General features: G+C 45.0%; 1 protein-coding gene across 1 annotated transcript in view; it reads right to left on the bottom strand.

The window, feature by feature from the left end:
- Window positions 1–19,362, bottom strand: part of LOC149865032 (lysozyme C-like) — a 48,143-nt gene extending 28,781 nt beyond the window's left edge. The window contains exon 1 of the mRNA XM_090049869.1: window positions 19,227–19,362. The gene's annotated coding sequence lies outside the window, so the exon portion shown is untranslated. The remainder of the gene's footprint in view (window positions 1–19,226) is intronic.
- Window positions 19,363–19,796: the final 434 nt, after the last annotated feature.

Here is a 19,796-nt window from a genome sequence, read left to right as displayed (position 1 = left end):
CATGCCACATTAGTTGAGTTATCCTCTTCAGCTGTGTTTTGTTGTGAGCCTCAGATTGGTTCTTTGTTGAGTTTTGGCAGGGTAAGGGCTGCAATGCTGTCCAAACTGTAAACTGAAGCCCCAGTACAAGGGCATAGCATAGTGGGTTTTGTTGCACTCAAGGGGAGAGAAATCCTTCCCTGTGGTGTGGGCAGACAACAGAGCTCCTCCACAGCTGTTTCTAAAGCCGTAGAACTGCCATAAGACCTGTTGCTTCTCTGTGCCCCCCTCTGTGGGGGAGCTGTGGGTACAACTGCACAGCACTTGTTTCCTGGTTCCTGGTGCTCATGTAGTGTGGGCCTTGAGTCTCCACTCAATGCCAGGTCCTGAATGCTGGCTTTCTGCACAGTAGCACTGGTTTTCCCATGGCAGTGAAGGCCCTCTCATTTCAGGGTTGGGGGTAGATACAAGGGCTCACTTCTGTAAGCCTAAGTGTTTTTGGAGATGATGCTGAATTGAACTGTACCTTGACTAGTCAAAATTGCACGAAGTTCTAATATTTGGGAACATAAGGTCTGCTGTACCAGAGCAGGCCATTGGCCAATCAAATCTCCTTAGGTGATGTTCAATCCTAGGTTCTGCAGAGAAAGGTAGAGACCGTCATTATCCACCTAGCTGGAGGTAGAGATCCAAACCCAGTTAGTCCCTGTTTAATTTTGACAACCTAACTTTTTTTTTTAAGTCTGATCTGGAACCTTTTCAAAACAAGACTGTGGTATTGTGAATTCTGAGTGAAAATGGTAATAACAAAGAGATGATATTTGAAGGCTTTTGAAAAAGTAATTTGTCCCTGTATTTTTCAAAATGACCACTGATTTGAGGAATCTCATGATGTACACTCAAAAATGGAGGTAGTTCCAGTTGGTGATCACCTCTCAAGGTTCAGGTAGGACTTTATGATTAGTGGAAAGGCACTTGCAGGTTAAGCGAGTCACTCATCTTATTTCTGCTTTGTAGTGGCTCTGAAAGGAATCATGGTTGGAGTGGGTCACGCCATGTCCAGGGGTGTGGAAACGTTATATTTGCAATAACAGATATATTAAATGAGACTGAAGCTAAGTCCGAGTCCAGTCTGTTCATATATAGGTGCTACAGCTCACACACAAGTGTTTTATGAGTATAGGGATTCACTCTGCCTTTTCCACCATTTCACAAAAAAAAATAAAAATAAGGCAAGTGTGGCGTCAGTGCCTACACAGACAGATGGGTCACAATTGGGTGGAGGGCTGCACCCAGAGAGTGGTGGTGGATGGGTCATTTTTGATCTGGAGGGATGTGGGCAGTGGGGTTCCCCAGGGCTCAGTCCTTGGGCCTGCACTGTTAAATAACTTCATCAGCAACTTGTATGAGGCAGTGAAAAGCACCTTGTTCAAGTTCGCAGATGATGCTACAACGTGGGGAGAAGTGAGCAAGTTAGAAGAGCGGGACGGGCTACAACTAGATCTGGGCAGGTTACAGGGGTGGGTGGATGAGAATAGGATGGGTTTCAATACGGACAAGTGCAAGGTGTTGCACCTGGGCAAGAAGAACCAGCACCATACCTACAGGCTGGGGAACTCCCTTCTCGTCAGTTTAGAGGCAGAAAAGGATCTTGGAGTCACTATTGATTCCAAGATGAACATGGGCTGCCAATGTGGGGACGCAGTCAGGAAGGCTAACCACACCTTGTCATGAATCCATAAGTGCATCACGAGCAGGTCCAAAGAGGTGATCCTCCCCCTCCATGCGTCACTGGTCAGGCCGCAGTTGGAGTACTGTGTCCAGTTCTGGGCGCCGCACTTCAGGAGGGATGTGGACAGCATCGAGAGGGTCCAGAGGAGGCCACTCACATGATCAGGGGGCAGCAGGGCAGGCCCTACGAGGAGAGGCTCTGAGATCCTTTCAAGGGTGCTGCAGAGTGCCACTGAATGTTTGTAGTGTTAGCTGTGCAAACATGATATACACGGTAAACCCAAAGATTTCAAGTAGGAATTCACAGAGTTAAAAACATTCTCACTTGTTGTGGTCTTTCTGAGTTTTTGCAACAGAAAATTTGCTCTATCATTTTTCTGTGATCAAAAACTGAGTGAAAAGTAATGGGCTGGTGTCTTGAGTCTAAAAACTGGTTTTTAAGTACATTGCTTCAATGGTCTTGCAGTTGCCTGGCATCAAATGTATCTAATGTACTTGACAATACTAAAAATCCATTGCCTCACTCAATTAGTGCTGGCAAAAAGTGCCTGACACTTGTAAATGAAGTGCCAGAATGCACCATTAGCACATTAAGCCCCAAATATTATCAAATCCAGTGGCATGGATATGAATTTTGCCTGAGTAAAACAGTAGATTTTGGAGAATGGGCCAAATCTTTTAGTTTTTCCCTGGGTATTAATCAGAATTTACATAGGAAAAACTTCTGCTGGAATGCAGTTGGAATCTTTCCTGAGTAAGGACTGACTGTTGACAGAGCAGGCCTTTAAATATATTACCTGAGTAAAGCCCTCAGTTTTTCCCCAGGGTTGGTAAAACACTTGTGACTGTCGCTACATAATGTAAATGAAGATTATTCATTATCACTAACCACACAAAAACCTGGAGTAATTTATTTTTTCTAGAACTTTAGCTATAAGTATACTGTCCCTGCAGCTTAAACACCAGGATCACAGGGATCATTCATGAAAGAATGACTGATAGTTTCTGTTGAAAATGAATCCTGACCTTTCCAGATTAGAGTTTTCTGGAAACCCTCATCAGCAACTGTCAGTCTTTTTGAGGCCTTTCTGCAGTTCCCTGGCTAGACTGGCCTGCAGATACAGTGACCATGGAAACACATACCTTTAGGGGCACAGGCAGATTAAGGGTAGACCATTATATATTTCCCCTCCAGTGTTGTTTTTTATAAAGTGTTTATATTTAATATACATCAAAGGCATTTATAGCTTCATCTCTGTAGAGCAGGAAAATCCAGCTGGGTATACAACACAGACAAAGGTAAACCTGATTGATGATCTGCTGTACGTTCCCAATACTGAAATTATTTTCCTTTAATGACACACTCCGGGTGGCCCTTTTCTTCTACTCCATCATTTTGATGCATGTACCACATTCCTATGGCTGACGCACACAAAGAGATAACTTTCACAATCCTAAGACTGCAATTGATTTTTTTTAAATGCAGTAAAACTTTACAGTGCAACCAGCATGACTCAGAGCTGTTTTTGGATTTCAAAGTATTTGGGGCTAGACGTGCTAACAGTTTGCACTGGCACTGTATTCACAGGGTGTGCCAGAGCATTTTTTGCCAAGCACACACCAAGATAGGGCAATAGATTTCCACTATTGTAAATTACACTAATCGTCTGCATTTGGTGTCTGGCAGCCACCAGATCTCTGAGTGGTTGAACAGATTTATTTATAATAAGTAACAAACTAAAACAGCTATTCAATAAAATAAATGATGTTGTTATGAATAAAATGGTTTGTAGATTGGCTGGAGCACAAAAAATGTCAAATCCCTGAAGAAACTACTAGGATTTAGAACCAAAAACCATCAAAGATGCAACACTACACAACTTCACTGGTAGGAATGTAGGCTAAGCCTTTCAGTGTTTCAGTGCTTGACCATCCCCTTCAGAAATATTTGTTCCTCTTCTTTACCAGATTTACGCCTATGTAGCTCCTGATTTTAATTGAGTTGCTCCTGATTTCCACTGGTTTAAGCAAGATCAGGGTATCTGACTACCGAAACTCACCAGGCCTCAGTGCTTGATGTGCATGTCTCCTCCTCTTTCCTCCAACACCCGTGCCTGGATAAAGGTATAATCTTGCTCTCAGTGTACTAGGGACTCTTGCCTGTCCACTAGCAACGCTCATTTATTTATTGTGAATATTTTCAGTACGCCATTGGGTTCAACAGCAAATAATGTCAACAGTGCTGAACATTGCTACTGGGAAATGATCTATGTCAACAATACCTGTCTTGGCTTTGCCTTCAGTTTTATTTTCTACAAATGCCTTGGCATTTATCTGGCACCATGAGACTATTATCCAGTCTCAATGTTCTGTTCCATTGACCTTATCTATTAAGTACAAGCCTTTATTTAGAATCTTTGTGGCTTATCTGAGCTCTAGCTCGTCTTGTAGAAAAAACACTTTCTTTCATATCTGAAGGGCATTTACTCAACTTGTTGCCCAACTGGTTCTAGCTGGTCCACTCTTATTACACCTAATGAAAATTCTGCATCTACAAGAGCTGTATGCATATATATTTGCCCGTTATTTGTTTTCAAACAAAACACTTTGGTCCTTGGGCCTGCGCTGTTCAATTTCTTCATCAGCAATTTGGATGACAGGGTGAAAAGCAACCTGTTTAAATTCACTGATGATACCAAAATTTGGGGTGAGGTCAGCATGCTAGTAGGGAGGGAAAGACTGCAGCAAGACCTAGATAGGTTACAGGAGTGGGCTAATATGAACAGGATGCGTTTCAATACTGACAAGTGCAGGGTGCTACACTTAGGCAGTAGAAACCAGCAGCACACTTATAGAATGGGAAACTCCCTTCTTGAGAGCACAGAGGCAGAAAGGGAAGATGAACATGGGCCGACAATGCGAGGTCACGGTTGGCAGGGCTAACCGGACCTTGTCGTGCATCCACAGGTGCATTTCAAGTACAGCCAGGGAGGTGATCCTCCCCATCTGTGCAATGCTGGTCAGGCCACAGCTGGAGTACTGTGTCCAGTTCTGTGCGCCCCACTTCAGGGGGGATGTGGACAACATTGAAAGGGTCCAGAGGAGGGCCACCCGCATGATCCGGGGACAACAGGGCAGACCCTACAATGAAAGACTGCGGGACCTAAACCTGTTCAGCCTTCACAAGAGAAGGCTGAGGGGGGACCTGGTGTCTGTCTATAAACTTACTAGGGGGGACCAGAAGGGTTTGGGGGAGACACTGTTTCCCCTAGCGCCCCCTGGCATAACAAGGAACAATGGACACAAATTATTGGAGAGTAGATTTAGATTAGACATCCGCAAGAACTACTTCACAGTTAGGGCGGCTAAGAGCTGGAACCAACTTCCAAGGGAACCCTGGGGGGTCTATAAGTAGAGGCTTGATGCCTACCTGGCTGGACTCATTTGAGTCCAGTTTTTGGTTTGTTCGTTTTTTCTCCCGCCCAGGCGGGGGGTCGGACTTGAAGATCTACAAGGTCCCTTCCGACCCTACTTCTATGATTCTATGATACTTTCATGGTATTAAAAATGCTGGAGTACAGAAAGGGGTTCCCAAATGATTTGGTTTGAGTAACCACGCATCTCTGTGTTCTTGGTTGCTTAATACACTGGGGTTTTTTTCCTGCAGACAGTCACAGCCCCCTCTCAGTAGCTTTTTTAGCTGTTTAAATACCTGTCTGAAAAGTATACTGGAGGTTTTTTTATGGTGGTCTTCTGTAGTGCATAGATTTCATCCTGATGGATATATTAGAAATTCCAGTAGATTAGAAATTAATTGTGATCTGTGAAATGGGAAAGGTAAAAAGGTAGAGAAAGGAAATCACAAGCAAATCCGAGAGATTTTTGTCCCCCCATAAGTCTTTTCAAATAGCTCCTCACCTTGCCTGGCCTGCAACAGGTCTCCATTTCGACCTAGAAGGGCTGCTCCAACCAGGAGCTGATGATGGCTGTGTAAAATATTCACAAGAAGCATGCAACTTTCAAATTTTGGTGGAATTTTATGATAATAGCCTGAATTTGGAGGAGTGAAAACTTGGAGTTTTTGAGGGGTTATTGTCTTAAATAACCATCAAGTAAATGTGTGCAGATATTGACTTCGAGGAATTCTAGCAAATTCTACTGTGACATGGACATAGCTCATCAAAATGGCCTTTCTGTTTCATCTTTCACCTGTTTCTAACTGCCTCTGGCCCACTTCTACTGCTGACAAGAAGCTTAATGGGCTCTGGCTTAGAAGAAGCTTCTCTGTGAATAGTCATGCCCCACTGTTAGCTGAAGTCCCCTTTAGGTCTGGACTCTTCTCCTTTACATTTACAGAAATTAAATGCAACAACACTGGTGTGCATGGAAGTGCACAGTTGGGATTACATCTTGAATCCTGGGTTAAGTGTTATTCTCTTGTGTAACTACAGGATGTCAACTTGCTATACTCCCTTTCTGATTTACGTAGCACCTAATTTTCACCACCTCTGAATATTGCTCAGTGACATTACCTAGAATGGCCTTTAAGCATATTCTACCCACATCTGTAAGTATTCAGAAATCATTCTTGGATACTTGGGAGTTAAAGCTGTCATAGTAAGTATTCTTAGTAAAGAATTTAGTTTCTGGTTGGTTTTAATTATGACAGCCTTTCAGATATGTGGCAGGGGGCGATAGCTCTCTCCTGTTGAGACATTAAAGGTCCTTTTGTTTAAAAACTTGCAGTGAATTCTGAGACTGTCTGCAGTTCACCTCTAGGAAATGGGAACATGCTGAGACATGGCAAGATCTGATGCTGTTAGCCCCGCAGATGGAGCTGCAGTACAGTTTGTCAGCCTTGCTCTGGTCTTCTTACTCCAGCTATGTTGCTATCAGCATTCTTTGTTGGAGTCAGTCTGAGTGATGGGTGATTAATGAACTGGGGCTACAGCTATCTGTGAGAAAGAAGAACTGCTTATTCACTCATGTCACAGTCCTAATTGGAAAGGTCTGACAGAATCTGTATCATACCATGTATGGACACCAGTCACACACAGGGATTGGTTCCAAGATTGTTGTGATTTCCCCCTCTCTCTATACAAGCCTCCTCTTCATAGAAGAAAAACAGCGCCTCTCTCTCTCTCTCTCTCTCTCTCTGTGTCTCTGTCCTGATAGTGAAGAGGGGCAGGGAAAAACATTCCTATTTCCTACAAATGTTTTATGAAATGAAACTGAAAATGCATACTATGCAGTTCATTTCACAAGCATTTCCCTCAGACATGGAAAGTCATATGCATTGACTTTAATGAAAATTTAGTAAGTAAAGCATAGCCACCTGCTTTCCGGCAGCTAGCAAGGCTAGTCATTCTTTGTGTCTTTCTTTAGAGACTCAGTCGGAGCAGCTTTTATTTGCTTTGTCATCATCTACCCCACTATGACCAAATCAGTCCCAAAGTGCTAAAAACACAGTCACTAGATCAAGCCGAGTGCCTGGCGTGCAGGTCTTTCTAGAAGCCTGGTGATTCTGAATTCACTTCTAATTTCTATGATGTTACAGACAAATCTTTCTCTTGTAGAGATCAGTTATTTCTGATTCAATTTGCAATCTGCAAGAGACCTGGGGTCCATTTTTCCAGAATGGCAGTATTTTGTCCCCATCTTGCATGGGTAGGAATGTCTACTTAAGGTGCAAGGCAGGGGTGGTCAACCCCCAGCCTGTGGAAACAGATCCAGCTCTTGGAGCTCTGCCATCTGCCCCACATGGATCCCACAGGTCTGAAAATTTGGTAATGCTGAAGCAATGGCAACAATCACTGCTCCCCTGCTGCCAAATTTCTGGACCTGTGGGGAGTGCCTTGAGCTGAATGGTGTGCTGGATCACCACACAGACATGATCCAGGGTCCAATCCAGGCACACGGGGGATGACTAGGGGTGGTGGGGGGCCTGATCCTACAGTGTGGGGCCAAGCAAAAGCAGCATAGGACTAGATCTGACAGCATGGGGCTCCAGGTACATGGCACAGGGAAGTGGCATGGGTACTGCAGAGCTGAGAGAGGTGGTGCAGAGCTGTGGGTGGCACGGAGCTGAGGAAAGTGGCACAGAAGGGCAGAGCTGAGGGAGGGCTGCAGACCTCTAGGGAGGTGGTGGGGCCTGATCTGGTGGTACAGGGCCCAATCCTGTGGTTGAGGGGCTGAGGAGGGTGGTGTGGGGCCTGATCCTGGCATGTGGTGAGGTTCAGCATCCCTAGCTAAGGCAGTGGAGGAGCTGGTCTGAAACTGGTTCTGCATCTGTGTTACCTCAATGTTGCTAGAATGTATGTGCCTTTTATAACTGCCTATCATACCATCAAACAAACATTTACAGGAACTGGTTGCACTCTCTCATAGGTTGGATTAAGAGAAGTTTCTTTTATGCCCCTTGGGGAATTGTGTCTAGAGAGATTTTCTAGCTAATAATTCTCATCCAAATGATTTCTGACCTGTATCTGGGAGAGGTGCGTTCTATCTAAAGCTCTAGGTTTAATCAGGACATCACAAAGACGCTCAAAACTGTAAAGAAGTCTCTTCAATGGTTAAGATGTCAATCTGTGCATTCAGTACTGACTGAACCAATGAGTCCCAGAGGAAGTTTTTAGATTCCTTTCCATTGTGAGGAGACAGGAGTTCTACTATGGTCTTTTAATCCTTTGCCAGATCAATAAACTCTTCTCAAGACAGGAATTTTCAAACATGCTGTCTGGAGATACTGTGGGTGGTATAATCTAAATTGAGGAACTGGACTGGCCTGGCAAAATATCCTTCACTACCAATCCATATGTTGCTCATGGAGCAGCTAGCTCAGTGTACCAGGTATATCATTTGTGCTGCCTTTACGGAGGTTGCGGTCACCTGAACTTTTGGTCCCAAAGTTGTTTTTTCAAAGTAAAATCTAACTTTATAATGGGCTTTTAAAAACTGCTGAGTGGAACTACCACATCCTGGCAAGTTGTTTGTGTGATGAGACTGCCCTGGCATAGTGTAACACTGCATCCAATATTTAATGCATGTCTACAAAGGTGGATTTCTTTAGCCTTTTTATCTTGCTGTTTAGAACCTGGATACTGGACAGGCTTAATGGATGCATGTAGCAGACTAGATCCTGGGACATGACAGAGAGAGATTCACTGCAACTTGAGAGCAGGATAAGGTAGTGTCCCTTCTCCCAAAACCTGTAATCATGCTGAGCTCCTGGTACAAGATGAAACAACTTCAGGGATCTTTTAGGCATATTTAACTATAATGGTTTTGAAGAGGACATTCCTATACCTGGGGATTGGTAGAGCACAGGGGTATTCTAGCCAAACCATTGTCCCTTGATTGCATCCCCACACCAGAAGGGAGGACAAAGGAATGAGGTATAGTTGTTTTGCCGACGCTGTGCACTGAAGGATGCTAGCTTAATACAGCTTTGTTGTTGCTTTACACTTGGGTTATTTTAACCATATCTGCTCCTGACCACTTCTCACAAAGCAAACTTCTGGCTCACTTAGGTCAGGCGATCCTGTTGAAGTCAACAGGGATATGATAAACACTGACAAAAAGGTAGTAATAAAAGCTATGACCAGAATGGCATGAGAAAATGTGAGCCAAAGTAGCACTCGACTCCCACTCCCCTCCCACGCATATTATAAACCTGTTTCCAACTACCCAGCAGCATATGGGTTACAGTAGCTTATATTTCACTGGTAAGTATGTATATAAGCCTGAAAAACTCTGAGAAGAGGTCTACACTACAGTAGACAGGTGAGACTGCATCACAGGAGACATAACCAAGGTACCATAGCTATACCTAGCTCAGCTACTAAGAGGAGTACAACCATGGTAGGATGGGATTCAGAGCATTATCTAACCTAGCCACATGGTATGTATACTACAACTACACCTTCTGATCCCAGTGTAGATATAATTCTCCACACTGTCGCAGACTCGTGAAGTTTGAGTGGGAGAAGAAATAATTTAGTGTAAAGGGAAGGAGGAGATTGGTATGTTCTGTATAGGGTTCAGTAGAACTGTATGGAGCCCAAAGAATCTTAGTTGCAGCTTTTCCCATGTTGGCTCTGGGACCCCATTGCTTCCACCTGTAGTGGCCTGGGGAACTTGCAGAGTGAAGTGTAGCTACTTGGAATGATTAAGAGTTGGCAGATTCATTAAATCTAAGGGAGTATATAGCTGGAACAATATCATAGTTACTCGAATACAAGACAAGGGGTTTTTTTTCTTTCCCAATTGCCATGGGGCAAAAAAGCCTCTCATCTTATGATTGCATACAAGAAAATTACTCTATCATTAAACTGCTGCCAAAAGCAGCATGTGCACAGCAATGGAAGCTAACTGTGAAGCTGATTAAATGCAGCCAACATTGAGCATGACTATAAAACACATGGCCCATATAGGGCAAACATACTGATGAGAACCTTTTCTTTTTATATATTTATTTTATTAAAAACACATTTATCACTCTACACTTACAAAACTTCACATATTAAAGAGTATTTTTTACCAGAACTTCATATACCAGAACCACTATATAACAAATGATAGACCTAAATATGTTAAAACCTTAACATACCTCTACTTTCCCCCAGACCCCTAAAAAATAAAACTTTATTTCTTCATGAGGAACTGTTACTCATGTTACTGACATTTAATCTCCCTGTAAAAAAAATCTGTTAAGCTCAAAAAACTCCTTTAATACCTTTGGAACGCCTATGAATCTTCTCTGTTAGTTCAGTGAAACAAAAGTGACCAGCCCTTTTTCCTTCAATTCTTTTCTGGTCTCTGTTTTCTAATCTCTTTCATGTCCTGGTCAATATAGTATTTCAGTTCATACAGTCCCAACTTCAGGCACGCTTTTCTAGTGAAATACAACCCCTTAAACACCCAAACCCAAAGTTTTAACATAGGCTAACTATGTTCTCAGTAGTGTTTCCTCAGGCCCTGTTGTGGATAGCACCATGTCTTTTGATAAGACTGGCTTATTTTTGTGACAGTCAAAAAGAAACATATCCTTTCCCTCACACCTTTTGCATATATAGACTCCCAAAACACATGTCCCACCATTTCTTCCTCCCTGCATCTCTCCCTTGGACACACTGCTTATCTCACCAAGTGCCATCTATGTTGCACCTCCCTCACCGGAAGATATTACTCAGAGTCAGCCAAGCTAGATCATCATGCTCCCCTTTCTGTTGTTTCTCAGCCACTGACTGCCCTCCACACCTGCTTCACTACCCCTTCTGTGAAGTTTCTCACCGGCACCATCCTGTATCCATTTCTTATCATTTTCATCAGTGTCTTGTGATCTTTCAGGACCTCCAGCCCCACCTCTCCTATTTTGTATGTCTTTATATAAACTTTCCATTTTTATGTAATGAACAGAAGGTTGCCAAGCTCACGGCTTCTTCCAAGAACCCTCCCATCTTCTCAAGATCATACCTGCAAAAATTGGCTAAAGCACGCTGCTTTCCCTTCCCCCTCTGCTGCCACTTTACTTGCTGAACTTACGTAGTTTGTGTAAGCAAACAAGCTTATGTCCAACAAACAGCCCCTTCTCCCCCATCACTCCTGCTTTATGCAGTTCTGTCCTGGCTAATCTTTCTCTTTTTGCTTGTCAGGATGACACATACGTTTCCCTTTGTACTTTTGCTAACTGTTGCCATGAGGATGGAAACACATTCTGGTGTACAAAATGATTAACAGTAGCACTGCCTTAACTGCTGCCACTTTTCCAGCAAAGAACAGTGTCCTTCTCATCCATGACCATAATACCTGTTGTACCCTTGCTGTCACCTTTCCCTGTGCTTTCTTTTCTTTCCCTTCTGCTTCTGCTGGAATCCCTAAAACATTGATCTCTCCCTCCACTACTTGTTCCTCCAGTTTCCCACTCCCATTATAGTGTTTTTTGTTTTGTTTAATTTATCCCCAGGCACTTCACCATACTCTGTTATATGTTTTAGTACCCTTCTGATCCATAATTTGTCTCTAACCACTACGTATGTCATCCATACCTCTCACCTTCCTGGTATGGTTACTCCACTTATGATTTTATCTCCTTATTCTTTGCACCAGCAGCTCCACTACACATGCATACAAACAATATTGATGACTGTGGGTACCCTTGTCTTACCCCGTTTGTATTTCAAAGGCTCTGTTCAGATGTCCATTTAATAGTACTTGGCTTTCTACCTTTCTATATAACAGTCTTATCTAACCTATCAATTTATCAGGGAAACCCATTTTCCTTAACACTTCAAATATAAAATCATGATCCATTCTATTATGTACTTCCTCCAGATCCAAATGTACTACTGCCATATTTAATTTCCTCTCCTGAACATGTGTCATTTATCCCTTATCAGCCTTATCAAGTCAGAAATCCTCCTGTCTGAGACTGCGCAGATCTTCATGTATTACTTTTGTCAGATTCTTCTGTATTCTTAATGCCACCGTCTTTGCCAACAACTTGTAGTTTGTATTTAGCAAGGTAATTGGTCTCCAGTTCATCAGAAACTTTCTCTCCCCTTTCTTGAATAATAAAATTATTGTTTCACTTGTAAAATCCTACCCTGCCTCTCCTTTTTCCACTTTTTCTTCAAAAACCTCTACTATATCTGTCTCCACCTGTGGCCAGAATTTCTCACAACATTCCAGTGGTAGTTGGTTTGCTCCTGGAGATCTCCCTTTTTAAAATTTTTTTAAGCACTCCACTACTTTTAAATTGACCTTTTCTTATATTTTCTGTACCTCTTCTTCGTCTATTTGTTCTTCAGTCTCATCCAGAAAATTCTTGATTTTCTTTCTGTTTCCTTCTTTTGTTATAATTCTTCATAGAATCTCCTCATCACTTCTAGCATCACCTCCTGTTTTTCACCTTCTCTCTGTACTGCTTTTAGGTACAGATAAATGTAATCCCCCTGTCCCCGACAGAGAGATTCTGGGTGAACTATATGCGATGCTGTCGCTCACCCTGGCTTGAAATGCTGTTGACTGGAGGGCCCAGCCCACTGAACCATGTGTTAAACATGAGCTTTTTGGCTTTGGAGTAATACCATGAATAGTTTGTACTAGATATCAGTAGGCACCAAAGTGCTGCTCAAAAATGTGTTTATGGAATACCTGTGCTAAATCTTGCAGCATTTTTTAAAAAAGGTAACGTATCATTTCTGAATTAAATAAGTCTATGGGTACTATATGCAAGTTTTCAAGGTTATTGTTTTTAAATATACACCTTACTTCCACATGCTCAGGGAGAACAGGGCCTGACAGAAAGGAAAGGGGAAGGGCTTGCTAGGGGAAAGGTTGGAGTTAACTGAGAGCAAAGGGCTACCTGATCTTCCCTTTCCCTCTTCCCCCTGATTTATTTTCCCTGCTGTAGCAGTGGGAGTGGGACAAATTAAAGGCAAACCTCTTCCATACCTGGAAAATTGTAACAAATGTATATATTTTCCATATTTAAAATGTAATTATTGGGGGTCATCTTATAATCAAGGTCTTCTGCTATTCGAGTAAATATGGTATACATGCTGCTTGAAATGGTTAATGGTGATGATCACACAGATTAGACTCCCCCATTCTGGTTTAAATTTGGCCCAGAGTTTGGTTCAGCATCCTCCAGCAGGAGCATTCCTATCTGCTGCCAAACTTCTCATGCAGCCAGAAACACAACCTGTCTGGGTGGCATCTGTACATCCTCCAAAGCATGTGCAAATATCATTTGGGGTGGGCAGTCTGTCTTAAGACTTTTGATTGTTATATATTTCTGGAGGCCCTGTATGGGATAATATTAAAAAAAAAACATATGGAGACAGACAAGGAAGACCCACACCCCCTAAATTTAGTTCACTGCAGAACATCTGAACCTGTCTTCAAAATGGTGCCAGGTGGACAACGGGGGGATGCCTAATTGCATTCAAATTTAAATCTGATTTCAATGCACTTTTGTGGATCCATTGGTGCTGATGTGACAACACTTCCTCTGCTGTCATTTATGTAAACAGTATGGAGGCCAACTCAGAGCTTTCAGATTTATTGCACGTTTCACTGACAGTAGCTTGTCTGTTAATTAAAAGCAAAAAAAAAACAACAAAGCAGCAGGAAGTATGTTTATCAGGAAGAGCTTGCCAAGGGGACTTCATTCAATAGTGTGTGCATGGTAAACAGGAAAACCACTATGATTTGATAAAATAATGCTGTATGCTTATGTTTGACTGTTTGGCATTTGGGTTTATCAGTGACTTGTGAAGGCTGCCAGCTCCAAACTTAATTAGTTGGCAGACAGATTCCCATTTTAATTTCTTTTAAAAACATCCACATACTCCCCACCTGTCCAATACAACAGAGCTCTTTAATATACACATTAAAACTAAATAGCAAGTTTATTTTCATGATTGTGTCTGTTTTTTTCCTTTTGTCATTAAAATTCTTTCTGCTGTACCATGGCCAAGAATGAGTTCCAGCCCTGGGAGCTTAGTAAAGCTTTCTGTCTCATGTTGAAGCACTAATAGTCTGCTGGGTGCCTTGATACATAGGAAGATTCTATAGAGTTTATGCAGCAGCATGAAGGCCAGTGTCTCTGGTGATTTTTCCTGTAGAAGCTCTGGAATTGTGACCCTCTGGTGTCTCCTTCCTGAGGTGTCTGACGTGCCTCTTTATAGCTTTAGGCAGATTCCAGAAGGGAACAAATGCATGCTAATGCAGGAAGAATCAACCTTATCTAGAGCTGGTCAGAAGATGGATATCAAAGATCAGCAATATTTTCTGTACAATGTGGCCATTCTCAATGAAAGAGAACTAACTTTTAGCTAAAAAACAAAAGCTTTTGGTTTCTAACTTTTTCCAATAATAAGGCACTTGCAAAAATATGTATATGTTTCTTTGACTCCCAACTTGGGGTTTAAAAGAGTTGCATATTTTGCATTGCCAGCCCTTACTGGTTTGGGGATGTGTGTTGCTGTGGTGGGTGATCAGCACATAACTTCACCTTCTTTCCTTACCCTAGGCTCACCACCCCTGACCCTTGCAGCTATTGACTACATGGGGAGCCTACAGGATGGCTTCCACAAGGGCTCAGCCAGGGTGATATGCCCTAGGGTGGCCTTTCCCCCTTCTATTGCTACAGGGGTCTTTGTGACCTTCTCCCCATACTCTTAGTCTGCACCCCTTTGCAAATTCCTTTATTAGTGATGCTCTACATTTTTAAAGAGAAAAAACACACAAAACCTTTCCTATCCTTTCTTTCTTTTTTTTTTTTTCTTTGCTGCTACCACAGCAGTCCAGATTCCATTTGCCATTCTCTGGATCCATTTCTTAGATCGAGTAGCAACTGCAATTGAATGAGAAATGCGACCTGACACTGATGCCATTCACATCTAGAACTCAGCAACTGCTGCAAACTATTTCCTGTGAACAGTATTGTGAATTCTCACTTGAATCTGCTTTGCCAATGTTCACAATGCTTTGAGCTGAACTTCGGCGAACAATCATACACATGGGGGTTGTTTGCAAGACGAGTCTTTTGTATGCTTGGGTGAATATTATTGCTGCTGTTTATGATAATAGTGTCCTGTTTTGATACAACCCTCTCCCAGATGGAAGGAAGAGTCTGGAACACTGATTGCTCAGTGGAGCAGAAATCAGTGATGTTGGGTCTGGGTGTGTGTATTGTAAGTGAAACTTGTGTATTTACACATGTGCATGGGTCCTGAAACAAAGACAGTCACAGATAACATGTACACAATCCTGCTTTTCCAGATATTGTAACCCACACACCAATGCCTGGGTTCCAGGAAGCAATTCTGCTTTAGTAACTGATGCTAGTTAAGAGGAATTAAGGCAGAATATAAATTCATCTGATGCTCACCTAACCAACCTCTGTCAAACTTGTATAGTTAAACAGAAAGCAGAAGGACTTCTTCTAAGACTAAAAACATACTCATACAGAGAGAGGGAGAGAAACTGGAGGGCTAGGGACAGAAGTTACACATAAACTGGTTTAAGTGATCAGAAACTGGTTTAAACCTGTAGTAGAACGTAAGTTCATTGCATATAAACCAGTTTCAAAATGGCTGAAACTGGTTTGAGATGAACCTGGTTGAAAGTAGTATCAAACTTAACCAATTGAGGTCAAATTGGTTTATGGAACTTTTGCCTCTGGTTTAAGTTAAATCAGAATCTCCTGGCATCCCAGCGTGCTCTGCAGCCCTGGGCTGGGCTGTGTGTTCCAGCCAAGCAGTGTTGGCCCCGCTTCTCTCCTCCCTACCCAGCACACTATCACTGCTTTGGCTGGCTGAGAAGGGGTGGGGATGTGAAACCCTGCTCTGGAGTGCTGCTGGGTCTTCCTAGCAGGGGGGGCAACAGTCCTTGCCAGGTGTCTCCAGCCGCCCACCCTCCTCACTGCTCCACTGGACAGGGCCAGACCCCGGTAGCTTAAGGGGAAGAGAGGTTTAATCCCCCACCATAGACTCTGCTCATGCATCTGGGGTCACGGTGGCTAGATGCCATTAGCCTGAGGGGAGTGGGGGGTTAAGCCTTCCATTGTAGGTAGCAGCGGTGGGGGCACCGACATGGCACCCTGGTCTGAGTCCCTCAGAGGAGCCACCAGCTGGCCTCTGGGAGGGGATGGGGACGGGGGATTTGACCTGGCTGCAAGGAAGCCGGGGCTAGTTACAGAGTCCAACTCACTGCTGCCTCCCACTGTGGCAGCGGGCGTGGGCTGGGGCAGCCCCAGGGGGTGGGGTTAGTGTCCACTGTCTCCTGCCTCTAGCTGCAGCGCGGCTCCCTGCCCCCTCCCTCTGCGGGTGGTGGTGGGAGAGTGAAACATCGCGGTGGGTGGAGGTGAAGCAAGCACCTGTCACCTGCCACCTACTTGTGGCAGCGCTGAGTGCTCAGGGCAAACTGCTGCAGGCTAGGGGCATGGGCAGTGGCAGAGGGAGGCAATGGATTGCTACAGCCTGGTTTAGCCCAGCCCTGTGGCCCAGGAGTGCAGTCTGGTCTGGCCTGACCCCGCAGCCCAGGGGTGTAGGCAGTGACTGGCCCGCAGCAGCCCATCCATCCCTCTCCTGGTGGTAGCAGCAGAGCAAACCATTGTGATGGGTGGAGGTGAAGCATCTGTCACCTGTCGCCTACTTGTGGCAGCACAAACTGCTGCAGGCCAGGGGCGTGGGCAGTGGCAGGGGGAGGTAATGGATTGTATTGTTCTCGATACCTGTAGCCAGTTGGAGTTCCATCGCAGCCTTGGCTTTCCTGGTTCGCTCCCTGCAGGTCTGGGCCACTGCAGAATTTTCCTCCTTGGAGGTGGATCCCGTCTTTCATCCTTTGTAGGCCTTTCTTTTTAGACACAGGAGGTCCGCTAGCTCCCTGCAGAGCCAAGGGGGAGCTTTTGCTGTCTTTCCTTTGAGATGGAATAGCCTTTGCTTGTGCATCCAGGATTGCTCCATTGAGGAGCAGCCACTCTTCCTGAACTCCTCTCCCCTTTGGGTCATGGTCCATTAGGGCCTTGCCAACAAGCCTCCTTAGCTTGTTGAAGTCAGCTTTCCTGAAGTCGAGGACTTATGAATTGCTGACTGACTTGCCAGCATTACAACGGATGGTGAAGGTGATCAGCTCGTGGTCACTGTCACCCAGCTTCTCTTCAATCGTTAGGTCACTGATTAGGTTGTCCCCTATTGCCAGTACCAGGTCGACCAGTGCTTTACTTCTTGTGGGCCCGTAGATATCTTGCATCAGATAGAGCTCATCCACACATGAGAGAAGGCTTTGTGACCACTTGGATTTGGCTGAGCGCTCTTCCCATGAGATGTCTGGTTAGTTGAAGTCTCCCATGACAACCATGTACCGGGAGCTTGCGGCCTCCAATCCCCCGGCGAACTCCTGGTCAAGCTCTTGATTCTGGGTAGGTGGTCTGTAATAGACTCCCACCATTGTGTCCCCTGTGCCATGTTCCCCACAGATTTTAACCCAGAGGATCTCCAGTCATCCACCCTGGGTGCCAATGTTGGCTTGCAGGGAAGGGATGTGTAGCTCTCCTTGACACAGAGAACTATACTCCTGCACCTTTTATCTACTCAATCTCTCCTGTACAAGGTATAGCTGTCTATACCTGTGGTCCAGTCATGGGTGGAGTTCCACCAGGTCTCCATTATCCCTATGACATCATAGTTATTTGTGTTAAGCAGGAAGACAAGTTCCTTCTGCTTATTCCCCAAGCTCCTGCCATTTGTGTACAGTCAGGCAAGTGTCCCTTTTGGGGCCCCTGCCTTGCCTACAGCTCGTTCCAGGGCTGGGGCAGGAGTTGGCTCCCTTAAGTGCCTTGGTCCGCTGGCTTTGCAAGGGTTGCTCAGTGGGCCAGCAGTGGCAGTAGTCCCCCCATCCCCCAGCGGGCTTAGTTTAAAGCCGGGTGGAGCAGATCAGCCAGTCTGGCTGAGAAGAGCCTCCTCCCCGTGGAGAGAGGTGGAGGCCGTCTGTTCCCAGCAGCTCACCAAAAGAGCGGACTGTGGTCATGGAAGCCAAAGCCTTCCCGATGACACCAGCGCTGCAGTCTTTGGTTCGCTACGTGGATCCTCCTCCCCCCCTCAGCCCATAGCCCAAGACTGGGAGGATCAAAGAAAACACCACCTGCACCCCCAACCCCTTAACACCCGTTCCCAAATCCCTGTAGTGCCTCATGACCTGGCTGGGAGCGCTCTGCGCCATGTCATTGGTGCCCACATGGATAAGGAGCATAGGGTAGTGGTCAGTGGGCTGGAGAAGCTCAGGGATCTTCTCCTCAATGTCTCGGATATGGGCTCCTAGGAAGCAGCAGACTTTCTAGGCTAAGGGGTTGGGGTGGCAGATTGCCCCCTCAGGATGGAGTTTCCCATGACAAACACTTTGCGTTTTGTCTTAGGGAGAGAGGGGGCAGTAGCTGCAGTTGAGCCTGTGTTGCCTACTGGAGCTGGCAACTTAGAAGGCTTTGCTGGGGCTGTAAGAGGTTCATACCTGTTGCAAAGCCCCCGCAGGGTGGGAACCTGTGCGGTGGGCCTTGGGGCCCTTTACCACCGTGGTCCAACCCCTGGTTGGACAGCATGGGAGGTCCCTGAGTCCTCCCTTGACCTGGAAGGACCTTGATTTACCCTCCTCCTCCAGGGGGTGAAGGGCCTGGTAGTAGGAATCAATCTCCCAGTCACCTTCCCTGATGGCATGCAGTCTCTGGACTGCGACCTGGGGTCAGAAGGGTGGGTCAGAAGGGAGCAAACCTGCTAGGCAGGGCTGCGGGCCCTCCCGCTCACCCTCCTGTGCAAACTTGCATGCTAACTTGCGCGCCAGGCAGACAAGCACACCTGTTTGCGCAGCCTGTTCACAATGCTCCAGTCGCATGGCTCCCTGGGGGGCTGGGCAAAGTAGGAGCTGGAGAGGGGGCGTATCTCTCCTCGGCGCCAACTCAGCCTTCCCACAGCTAACTGGGTCGGGGTCCCTCCCTCCCTGCTGTGCGCCTCACTTACCTCTGGCTACTCTGGAGGTCCAGGTCGGGGTCCCGCTGGTGGGTGCTGGGGGTCTCTGGGCTCAACGGAGGCACAACAGGCTTCTGCCTGTACATCTCTCACTGGAGCTGGGGATGAACTGTGTTTTTATTTTCTTTGTTCTAAAATAAGTTGGTTTAAATGGAAAGTGTTTTGATGTTGTGAATCTGGTTTAAGAACTTGGCACCCTTTTATTACACTTTTTTTTTAACCCCAAATAAAAATCTGACCCAATTCCCTCCTTTTTCTTTCTCCTATCTGCCCCTTTTACTGTTTCTTGTCCACTTCAGCAAAATATTTGCTTGGAACTTGAATATATGCTTAAAACAAAGCACAGACTCAAGTTCTTTGCTGACTTAAGCATGTTCATAGGTTCTTTGCTATATCAGGGCTTTTTTTTGGTGGTGCAAGATCATGTCTGCTCAGGGGCGGAAGGTCACAACAAAGGACGGCAGAGACATTCAGAGCATCCTGTAAGCCAAAGTGTTGCTAAGATTCTAGAAATACATAAATTCATTCTAAGGTTTTATGAGCACAAACCATTTCAGACTA

Source organism: Crocodylus siamensis, chromosome 5 (assembly GCF_052110815.1).
Source record: "Crocodylus siamensis isolate JL-2025a chromosome 5, ASM5211081v1, whole genome shotgun sequence".
Classification (NCBI taxonomy): domain Eukaryota; kingdom Metazoa; phylum Chordata; order Crocodylia; family Crocodylidae; genus Crocodylus; species Crocodylus siamensis.
Note: the sequence above shows the minus strand (reverse complement) of the source record. Positions and strands in the feature narration are given on the sequence as shown.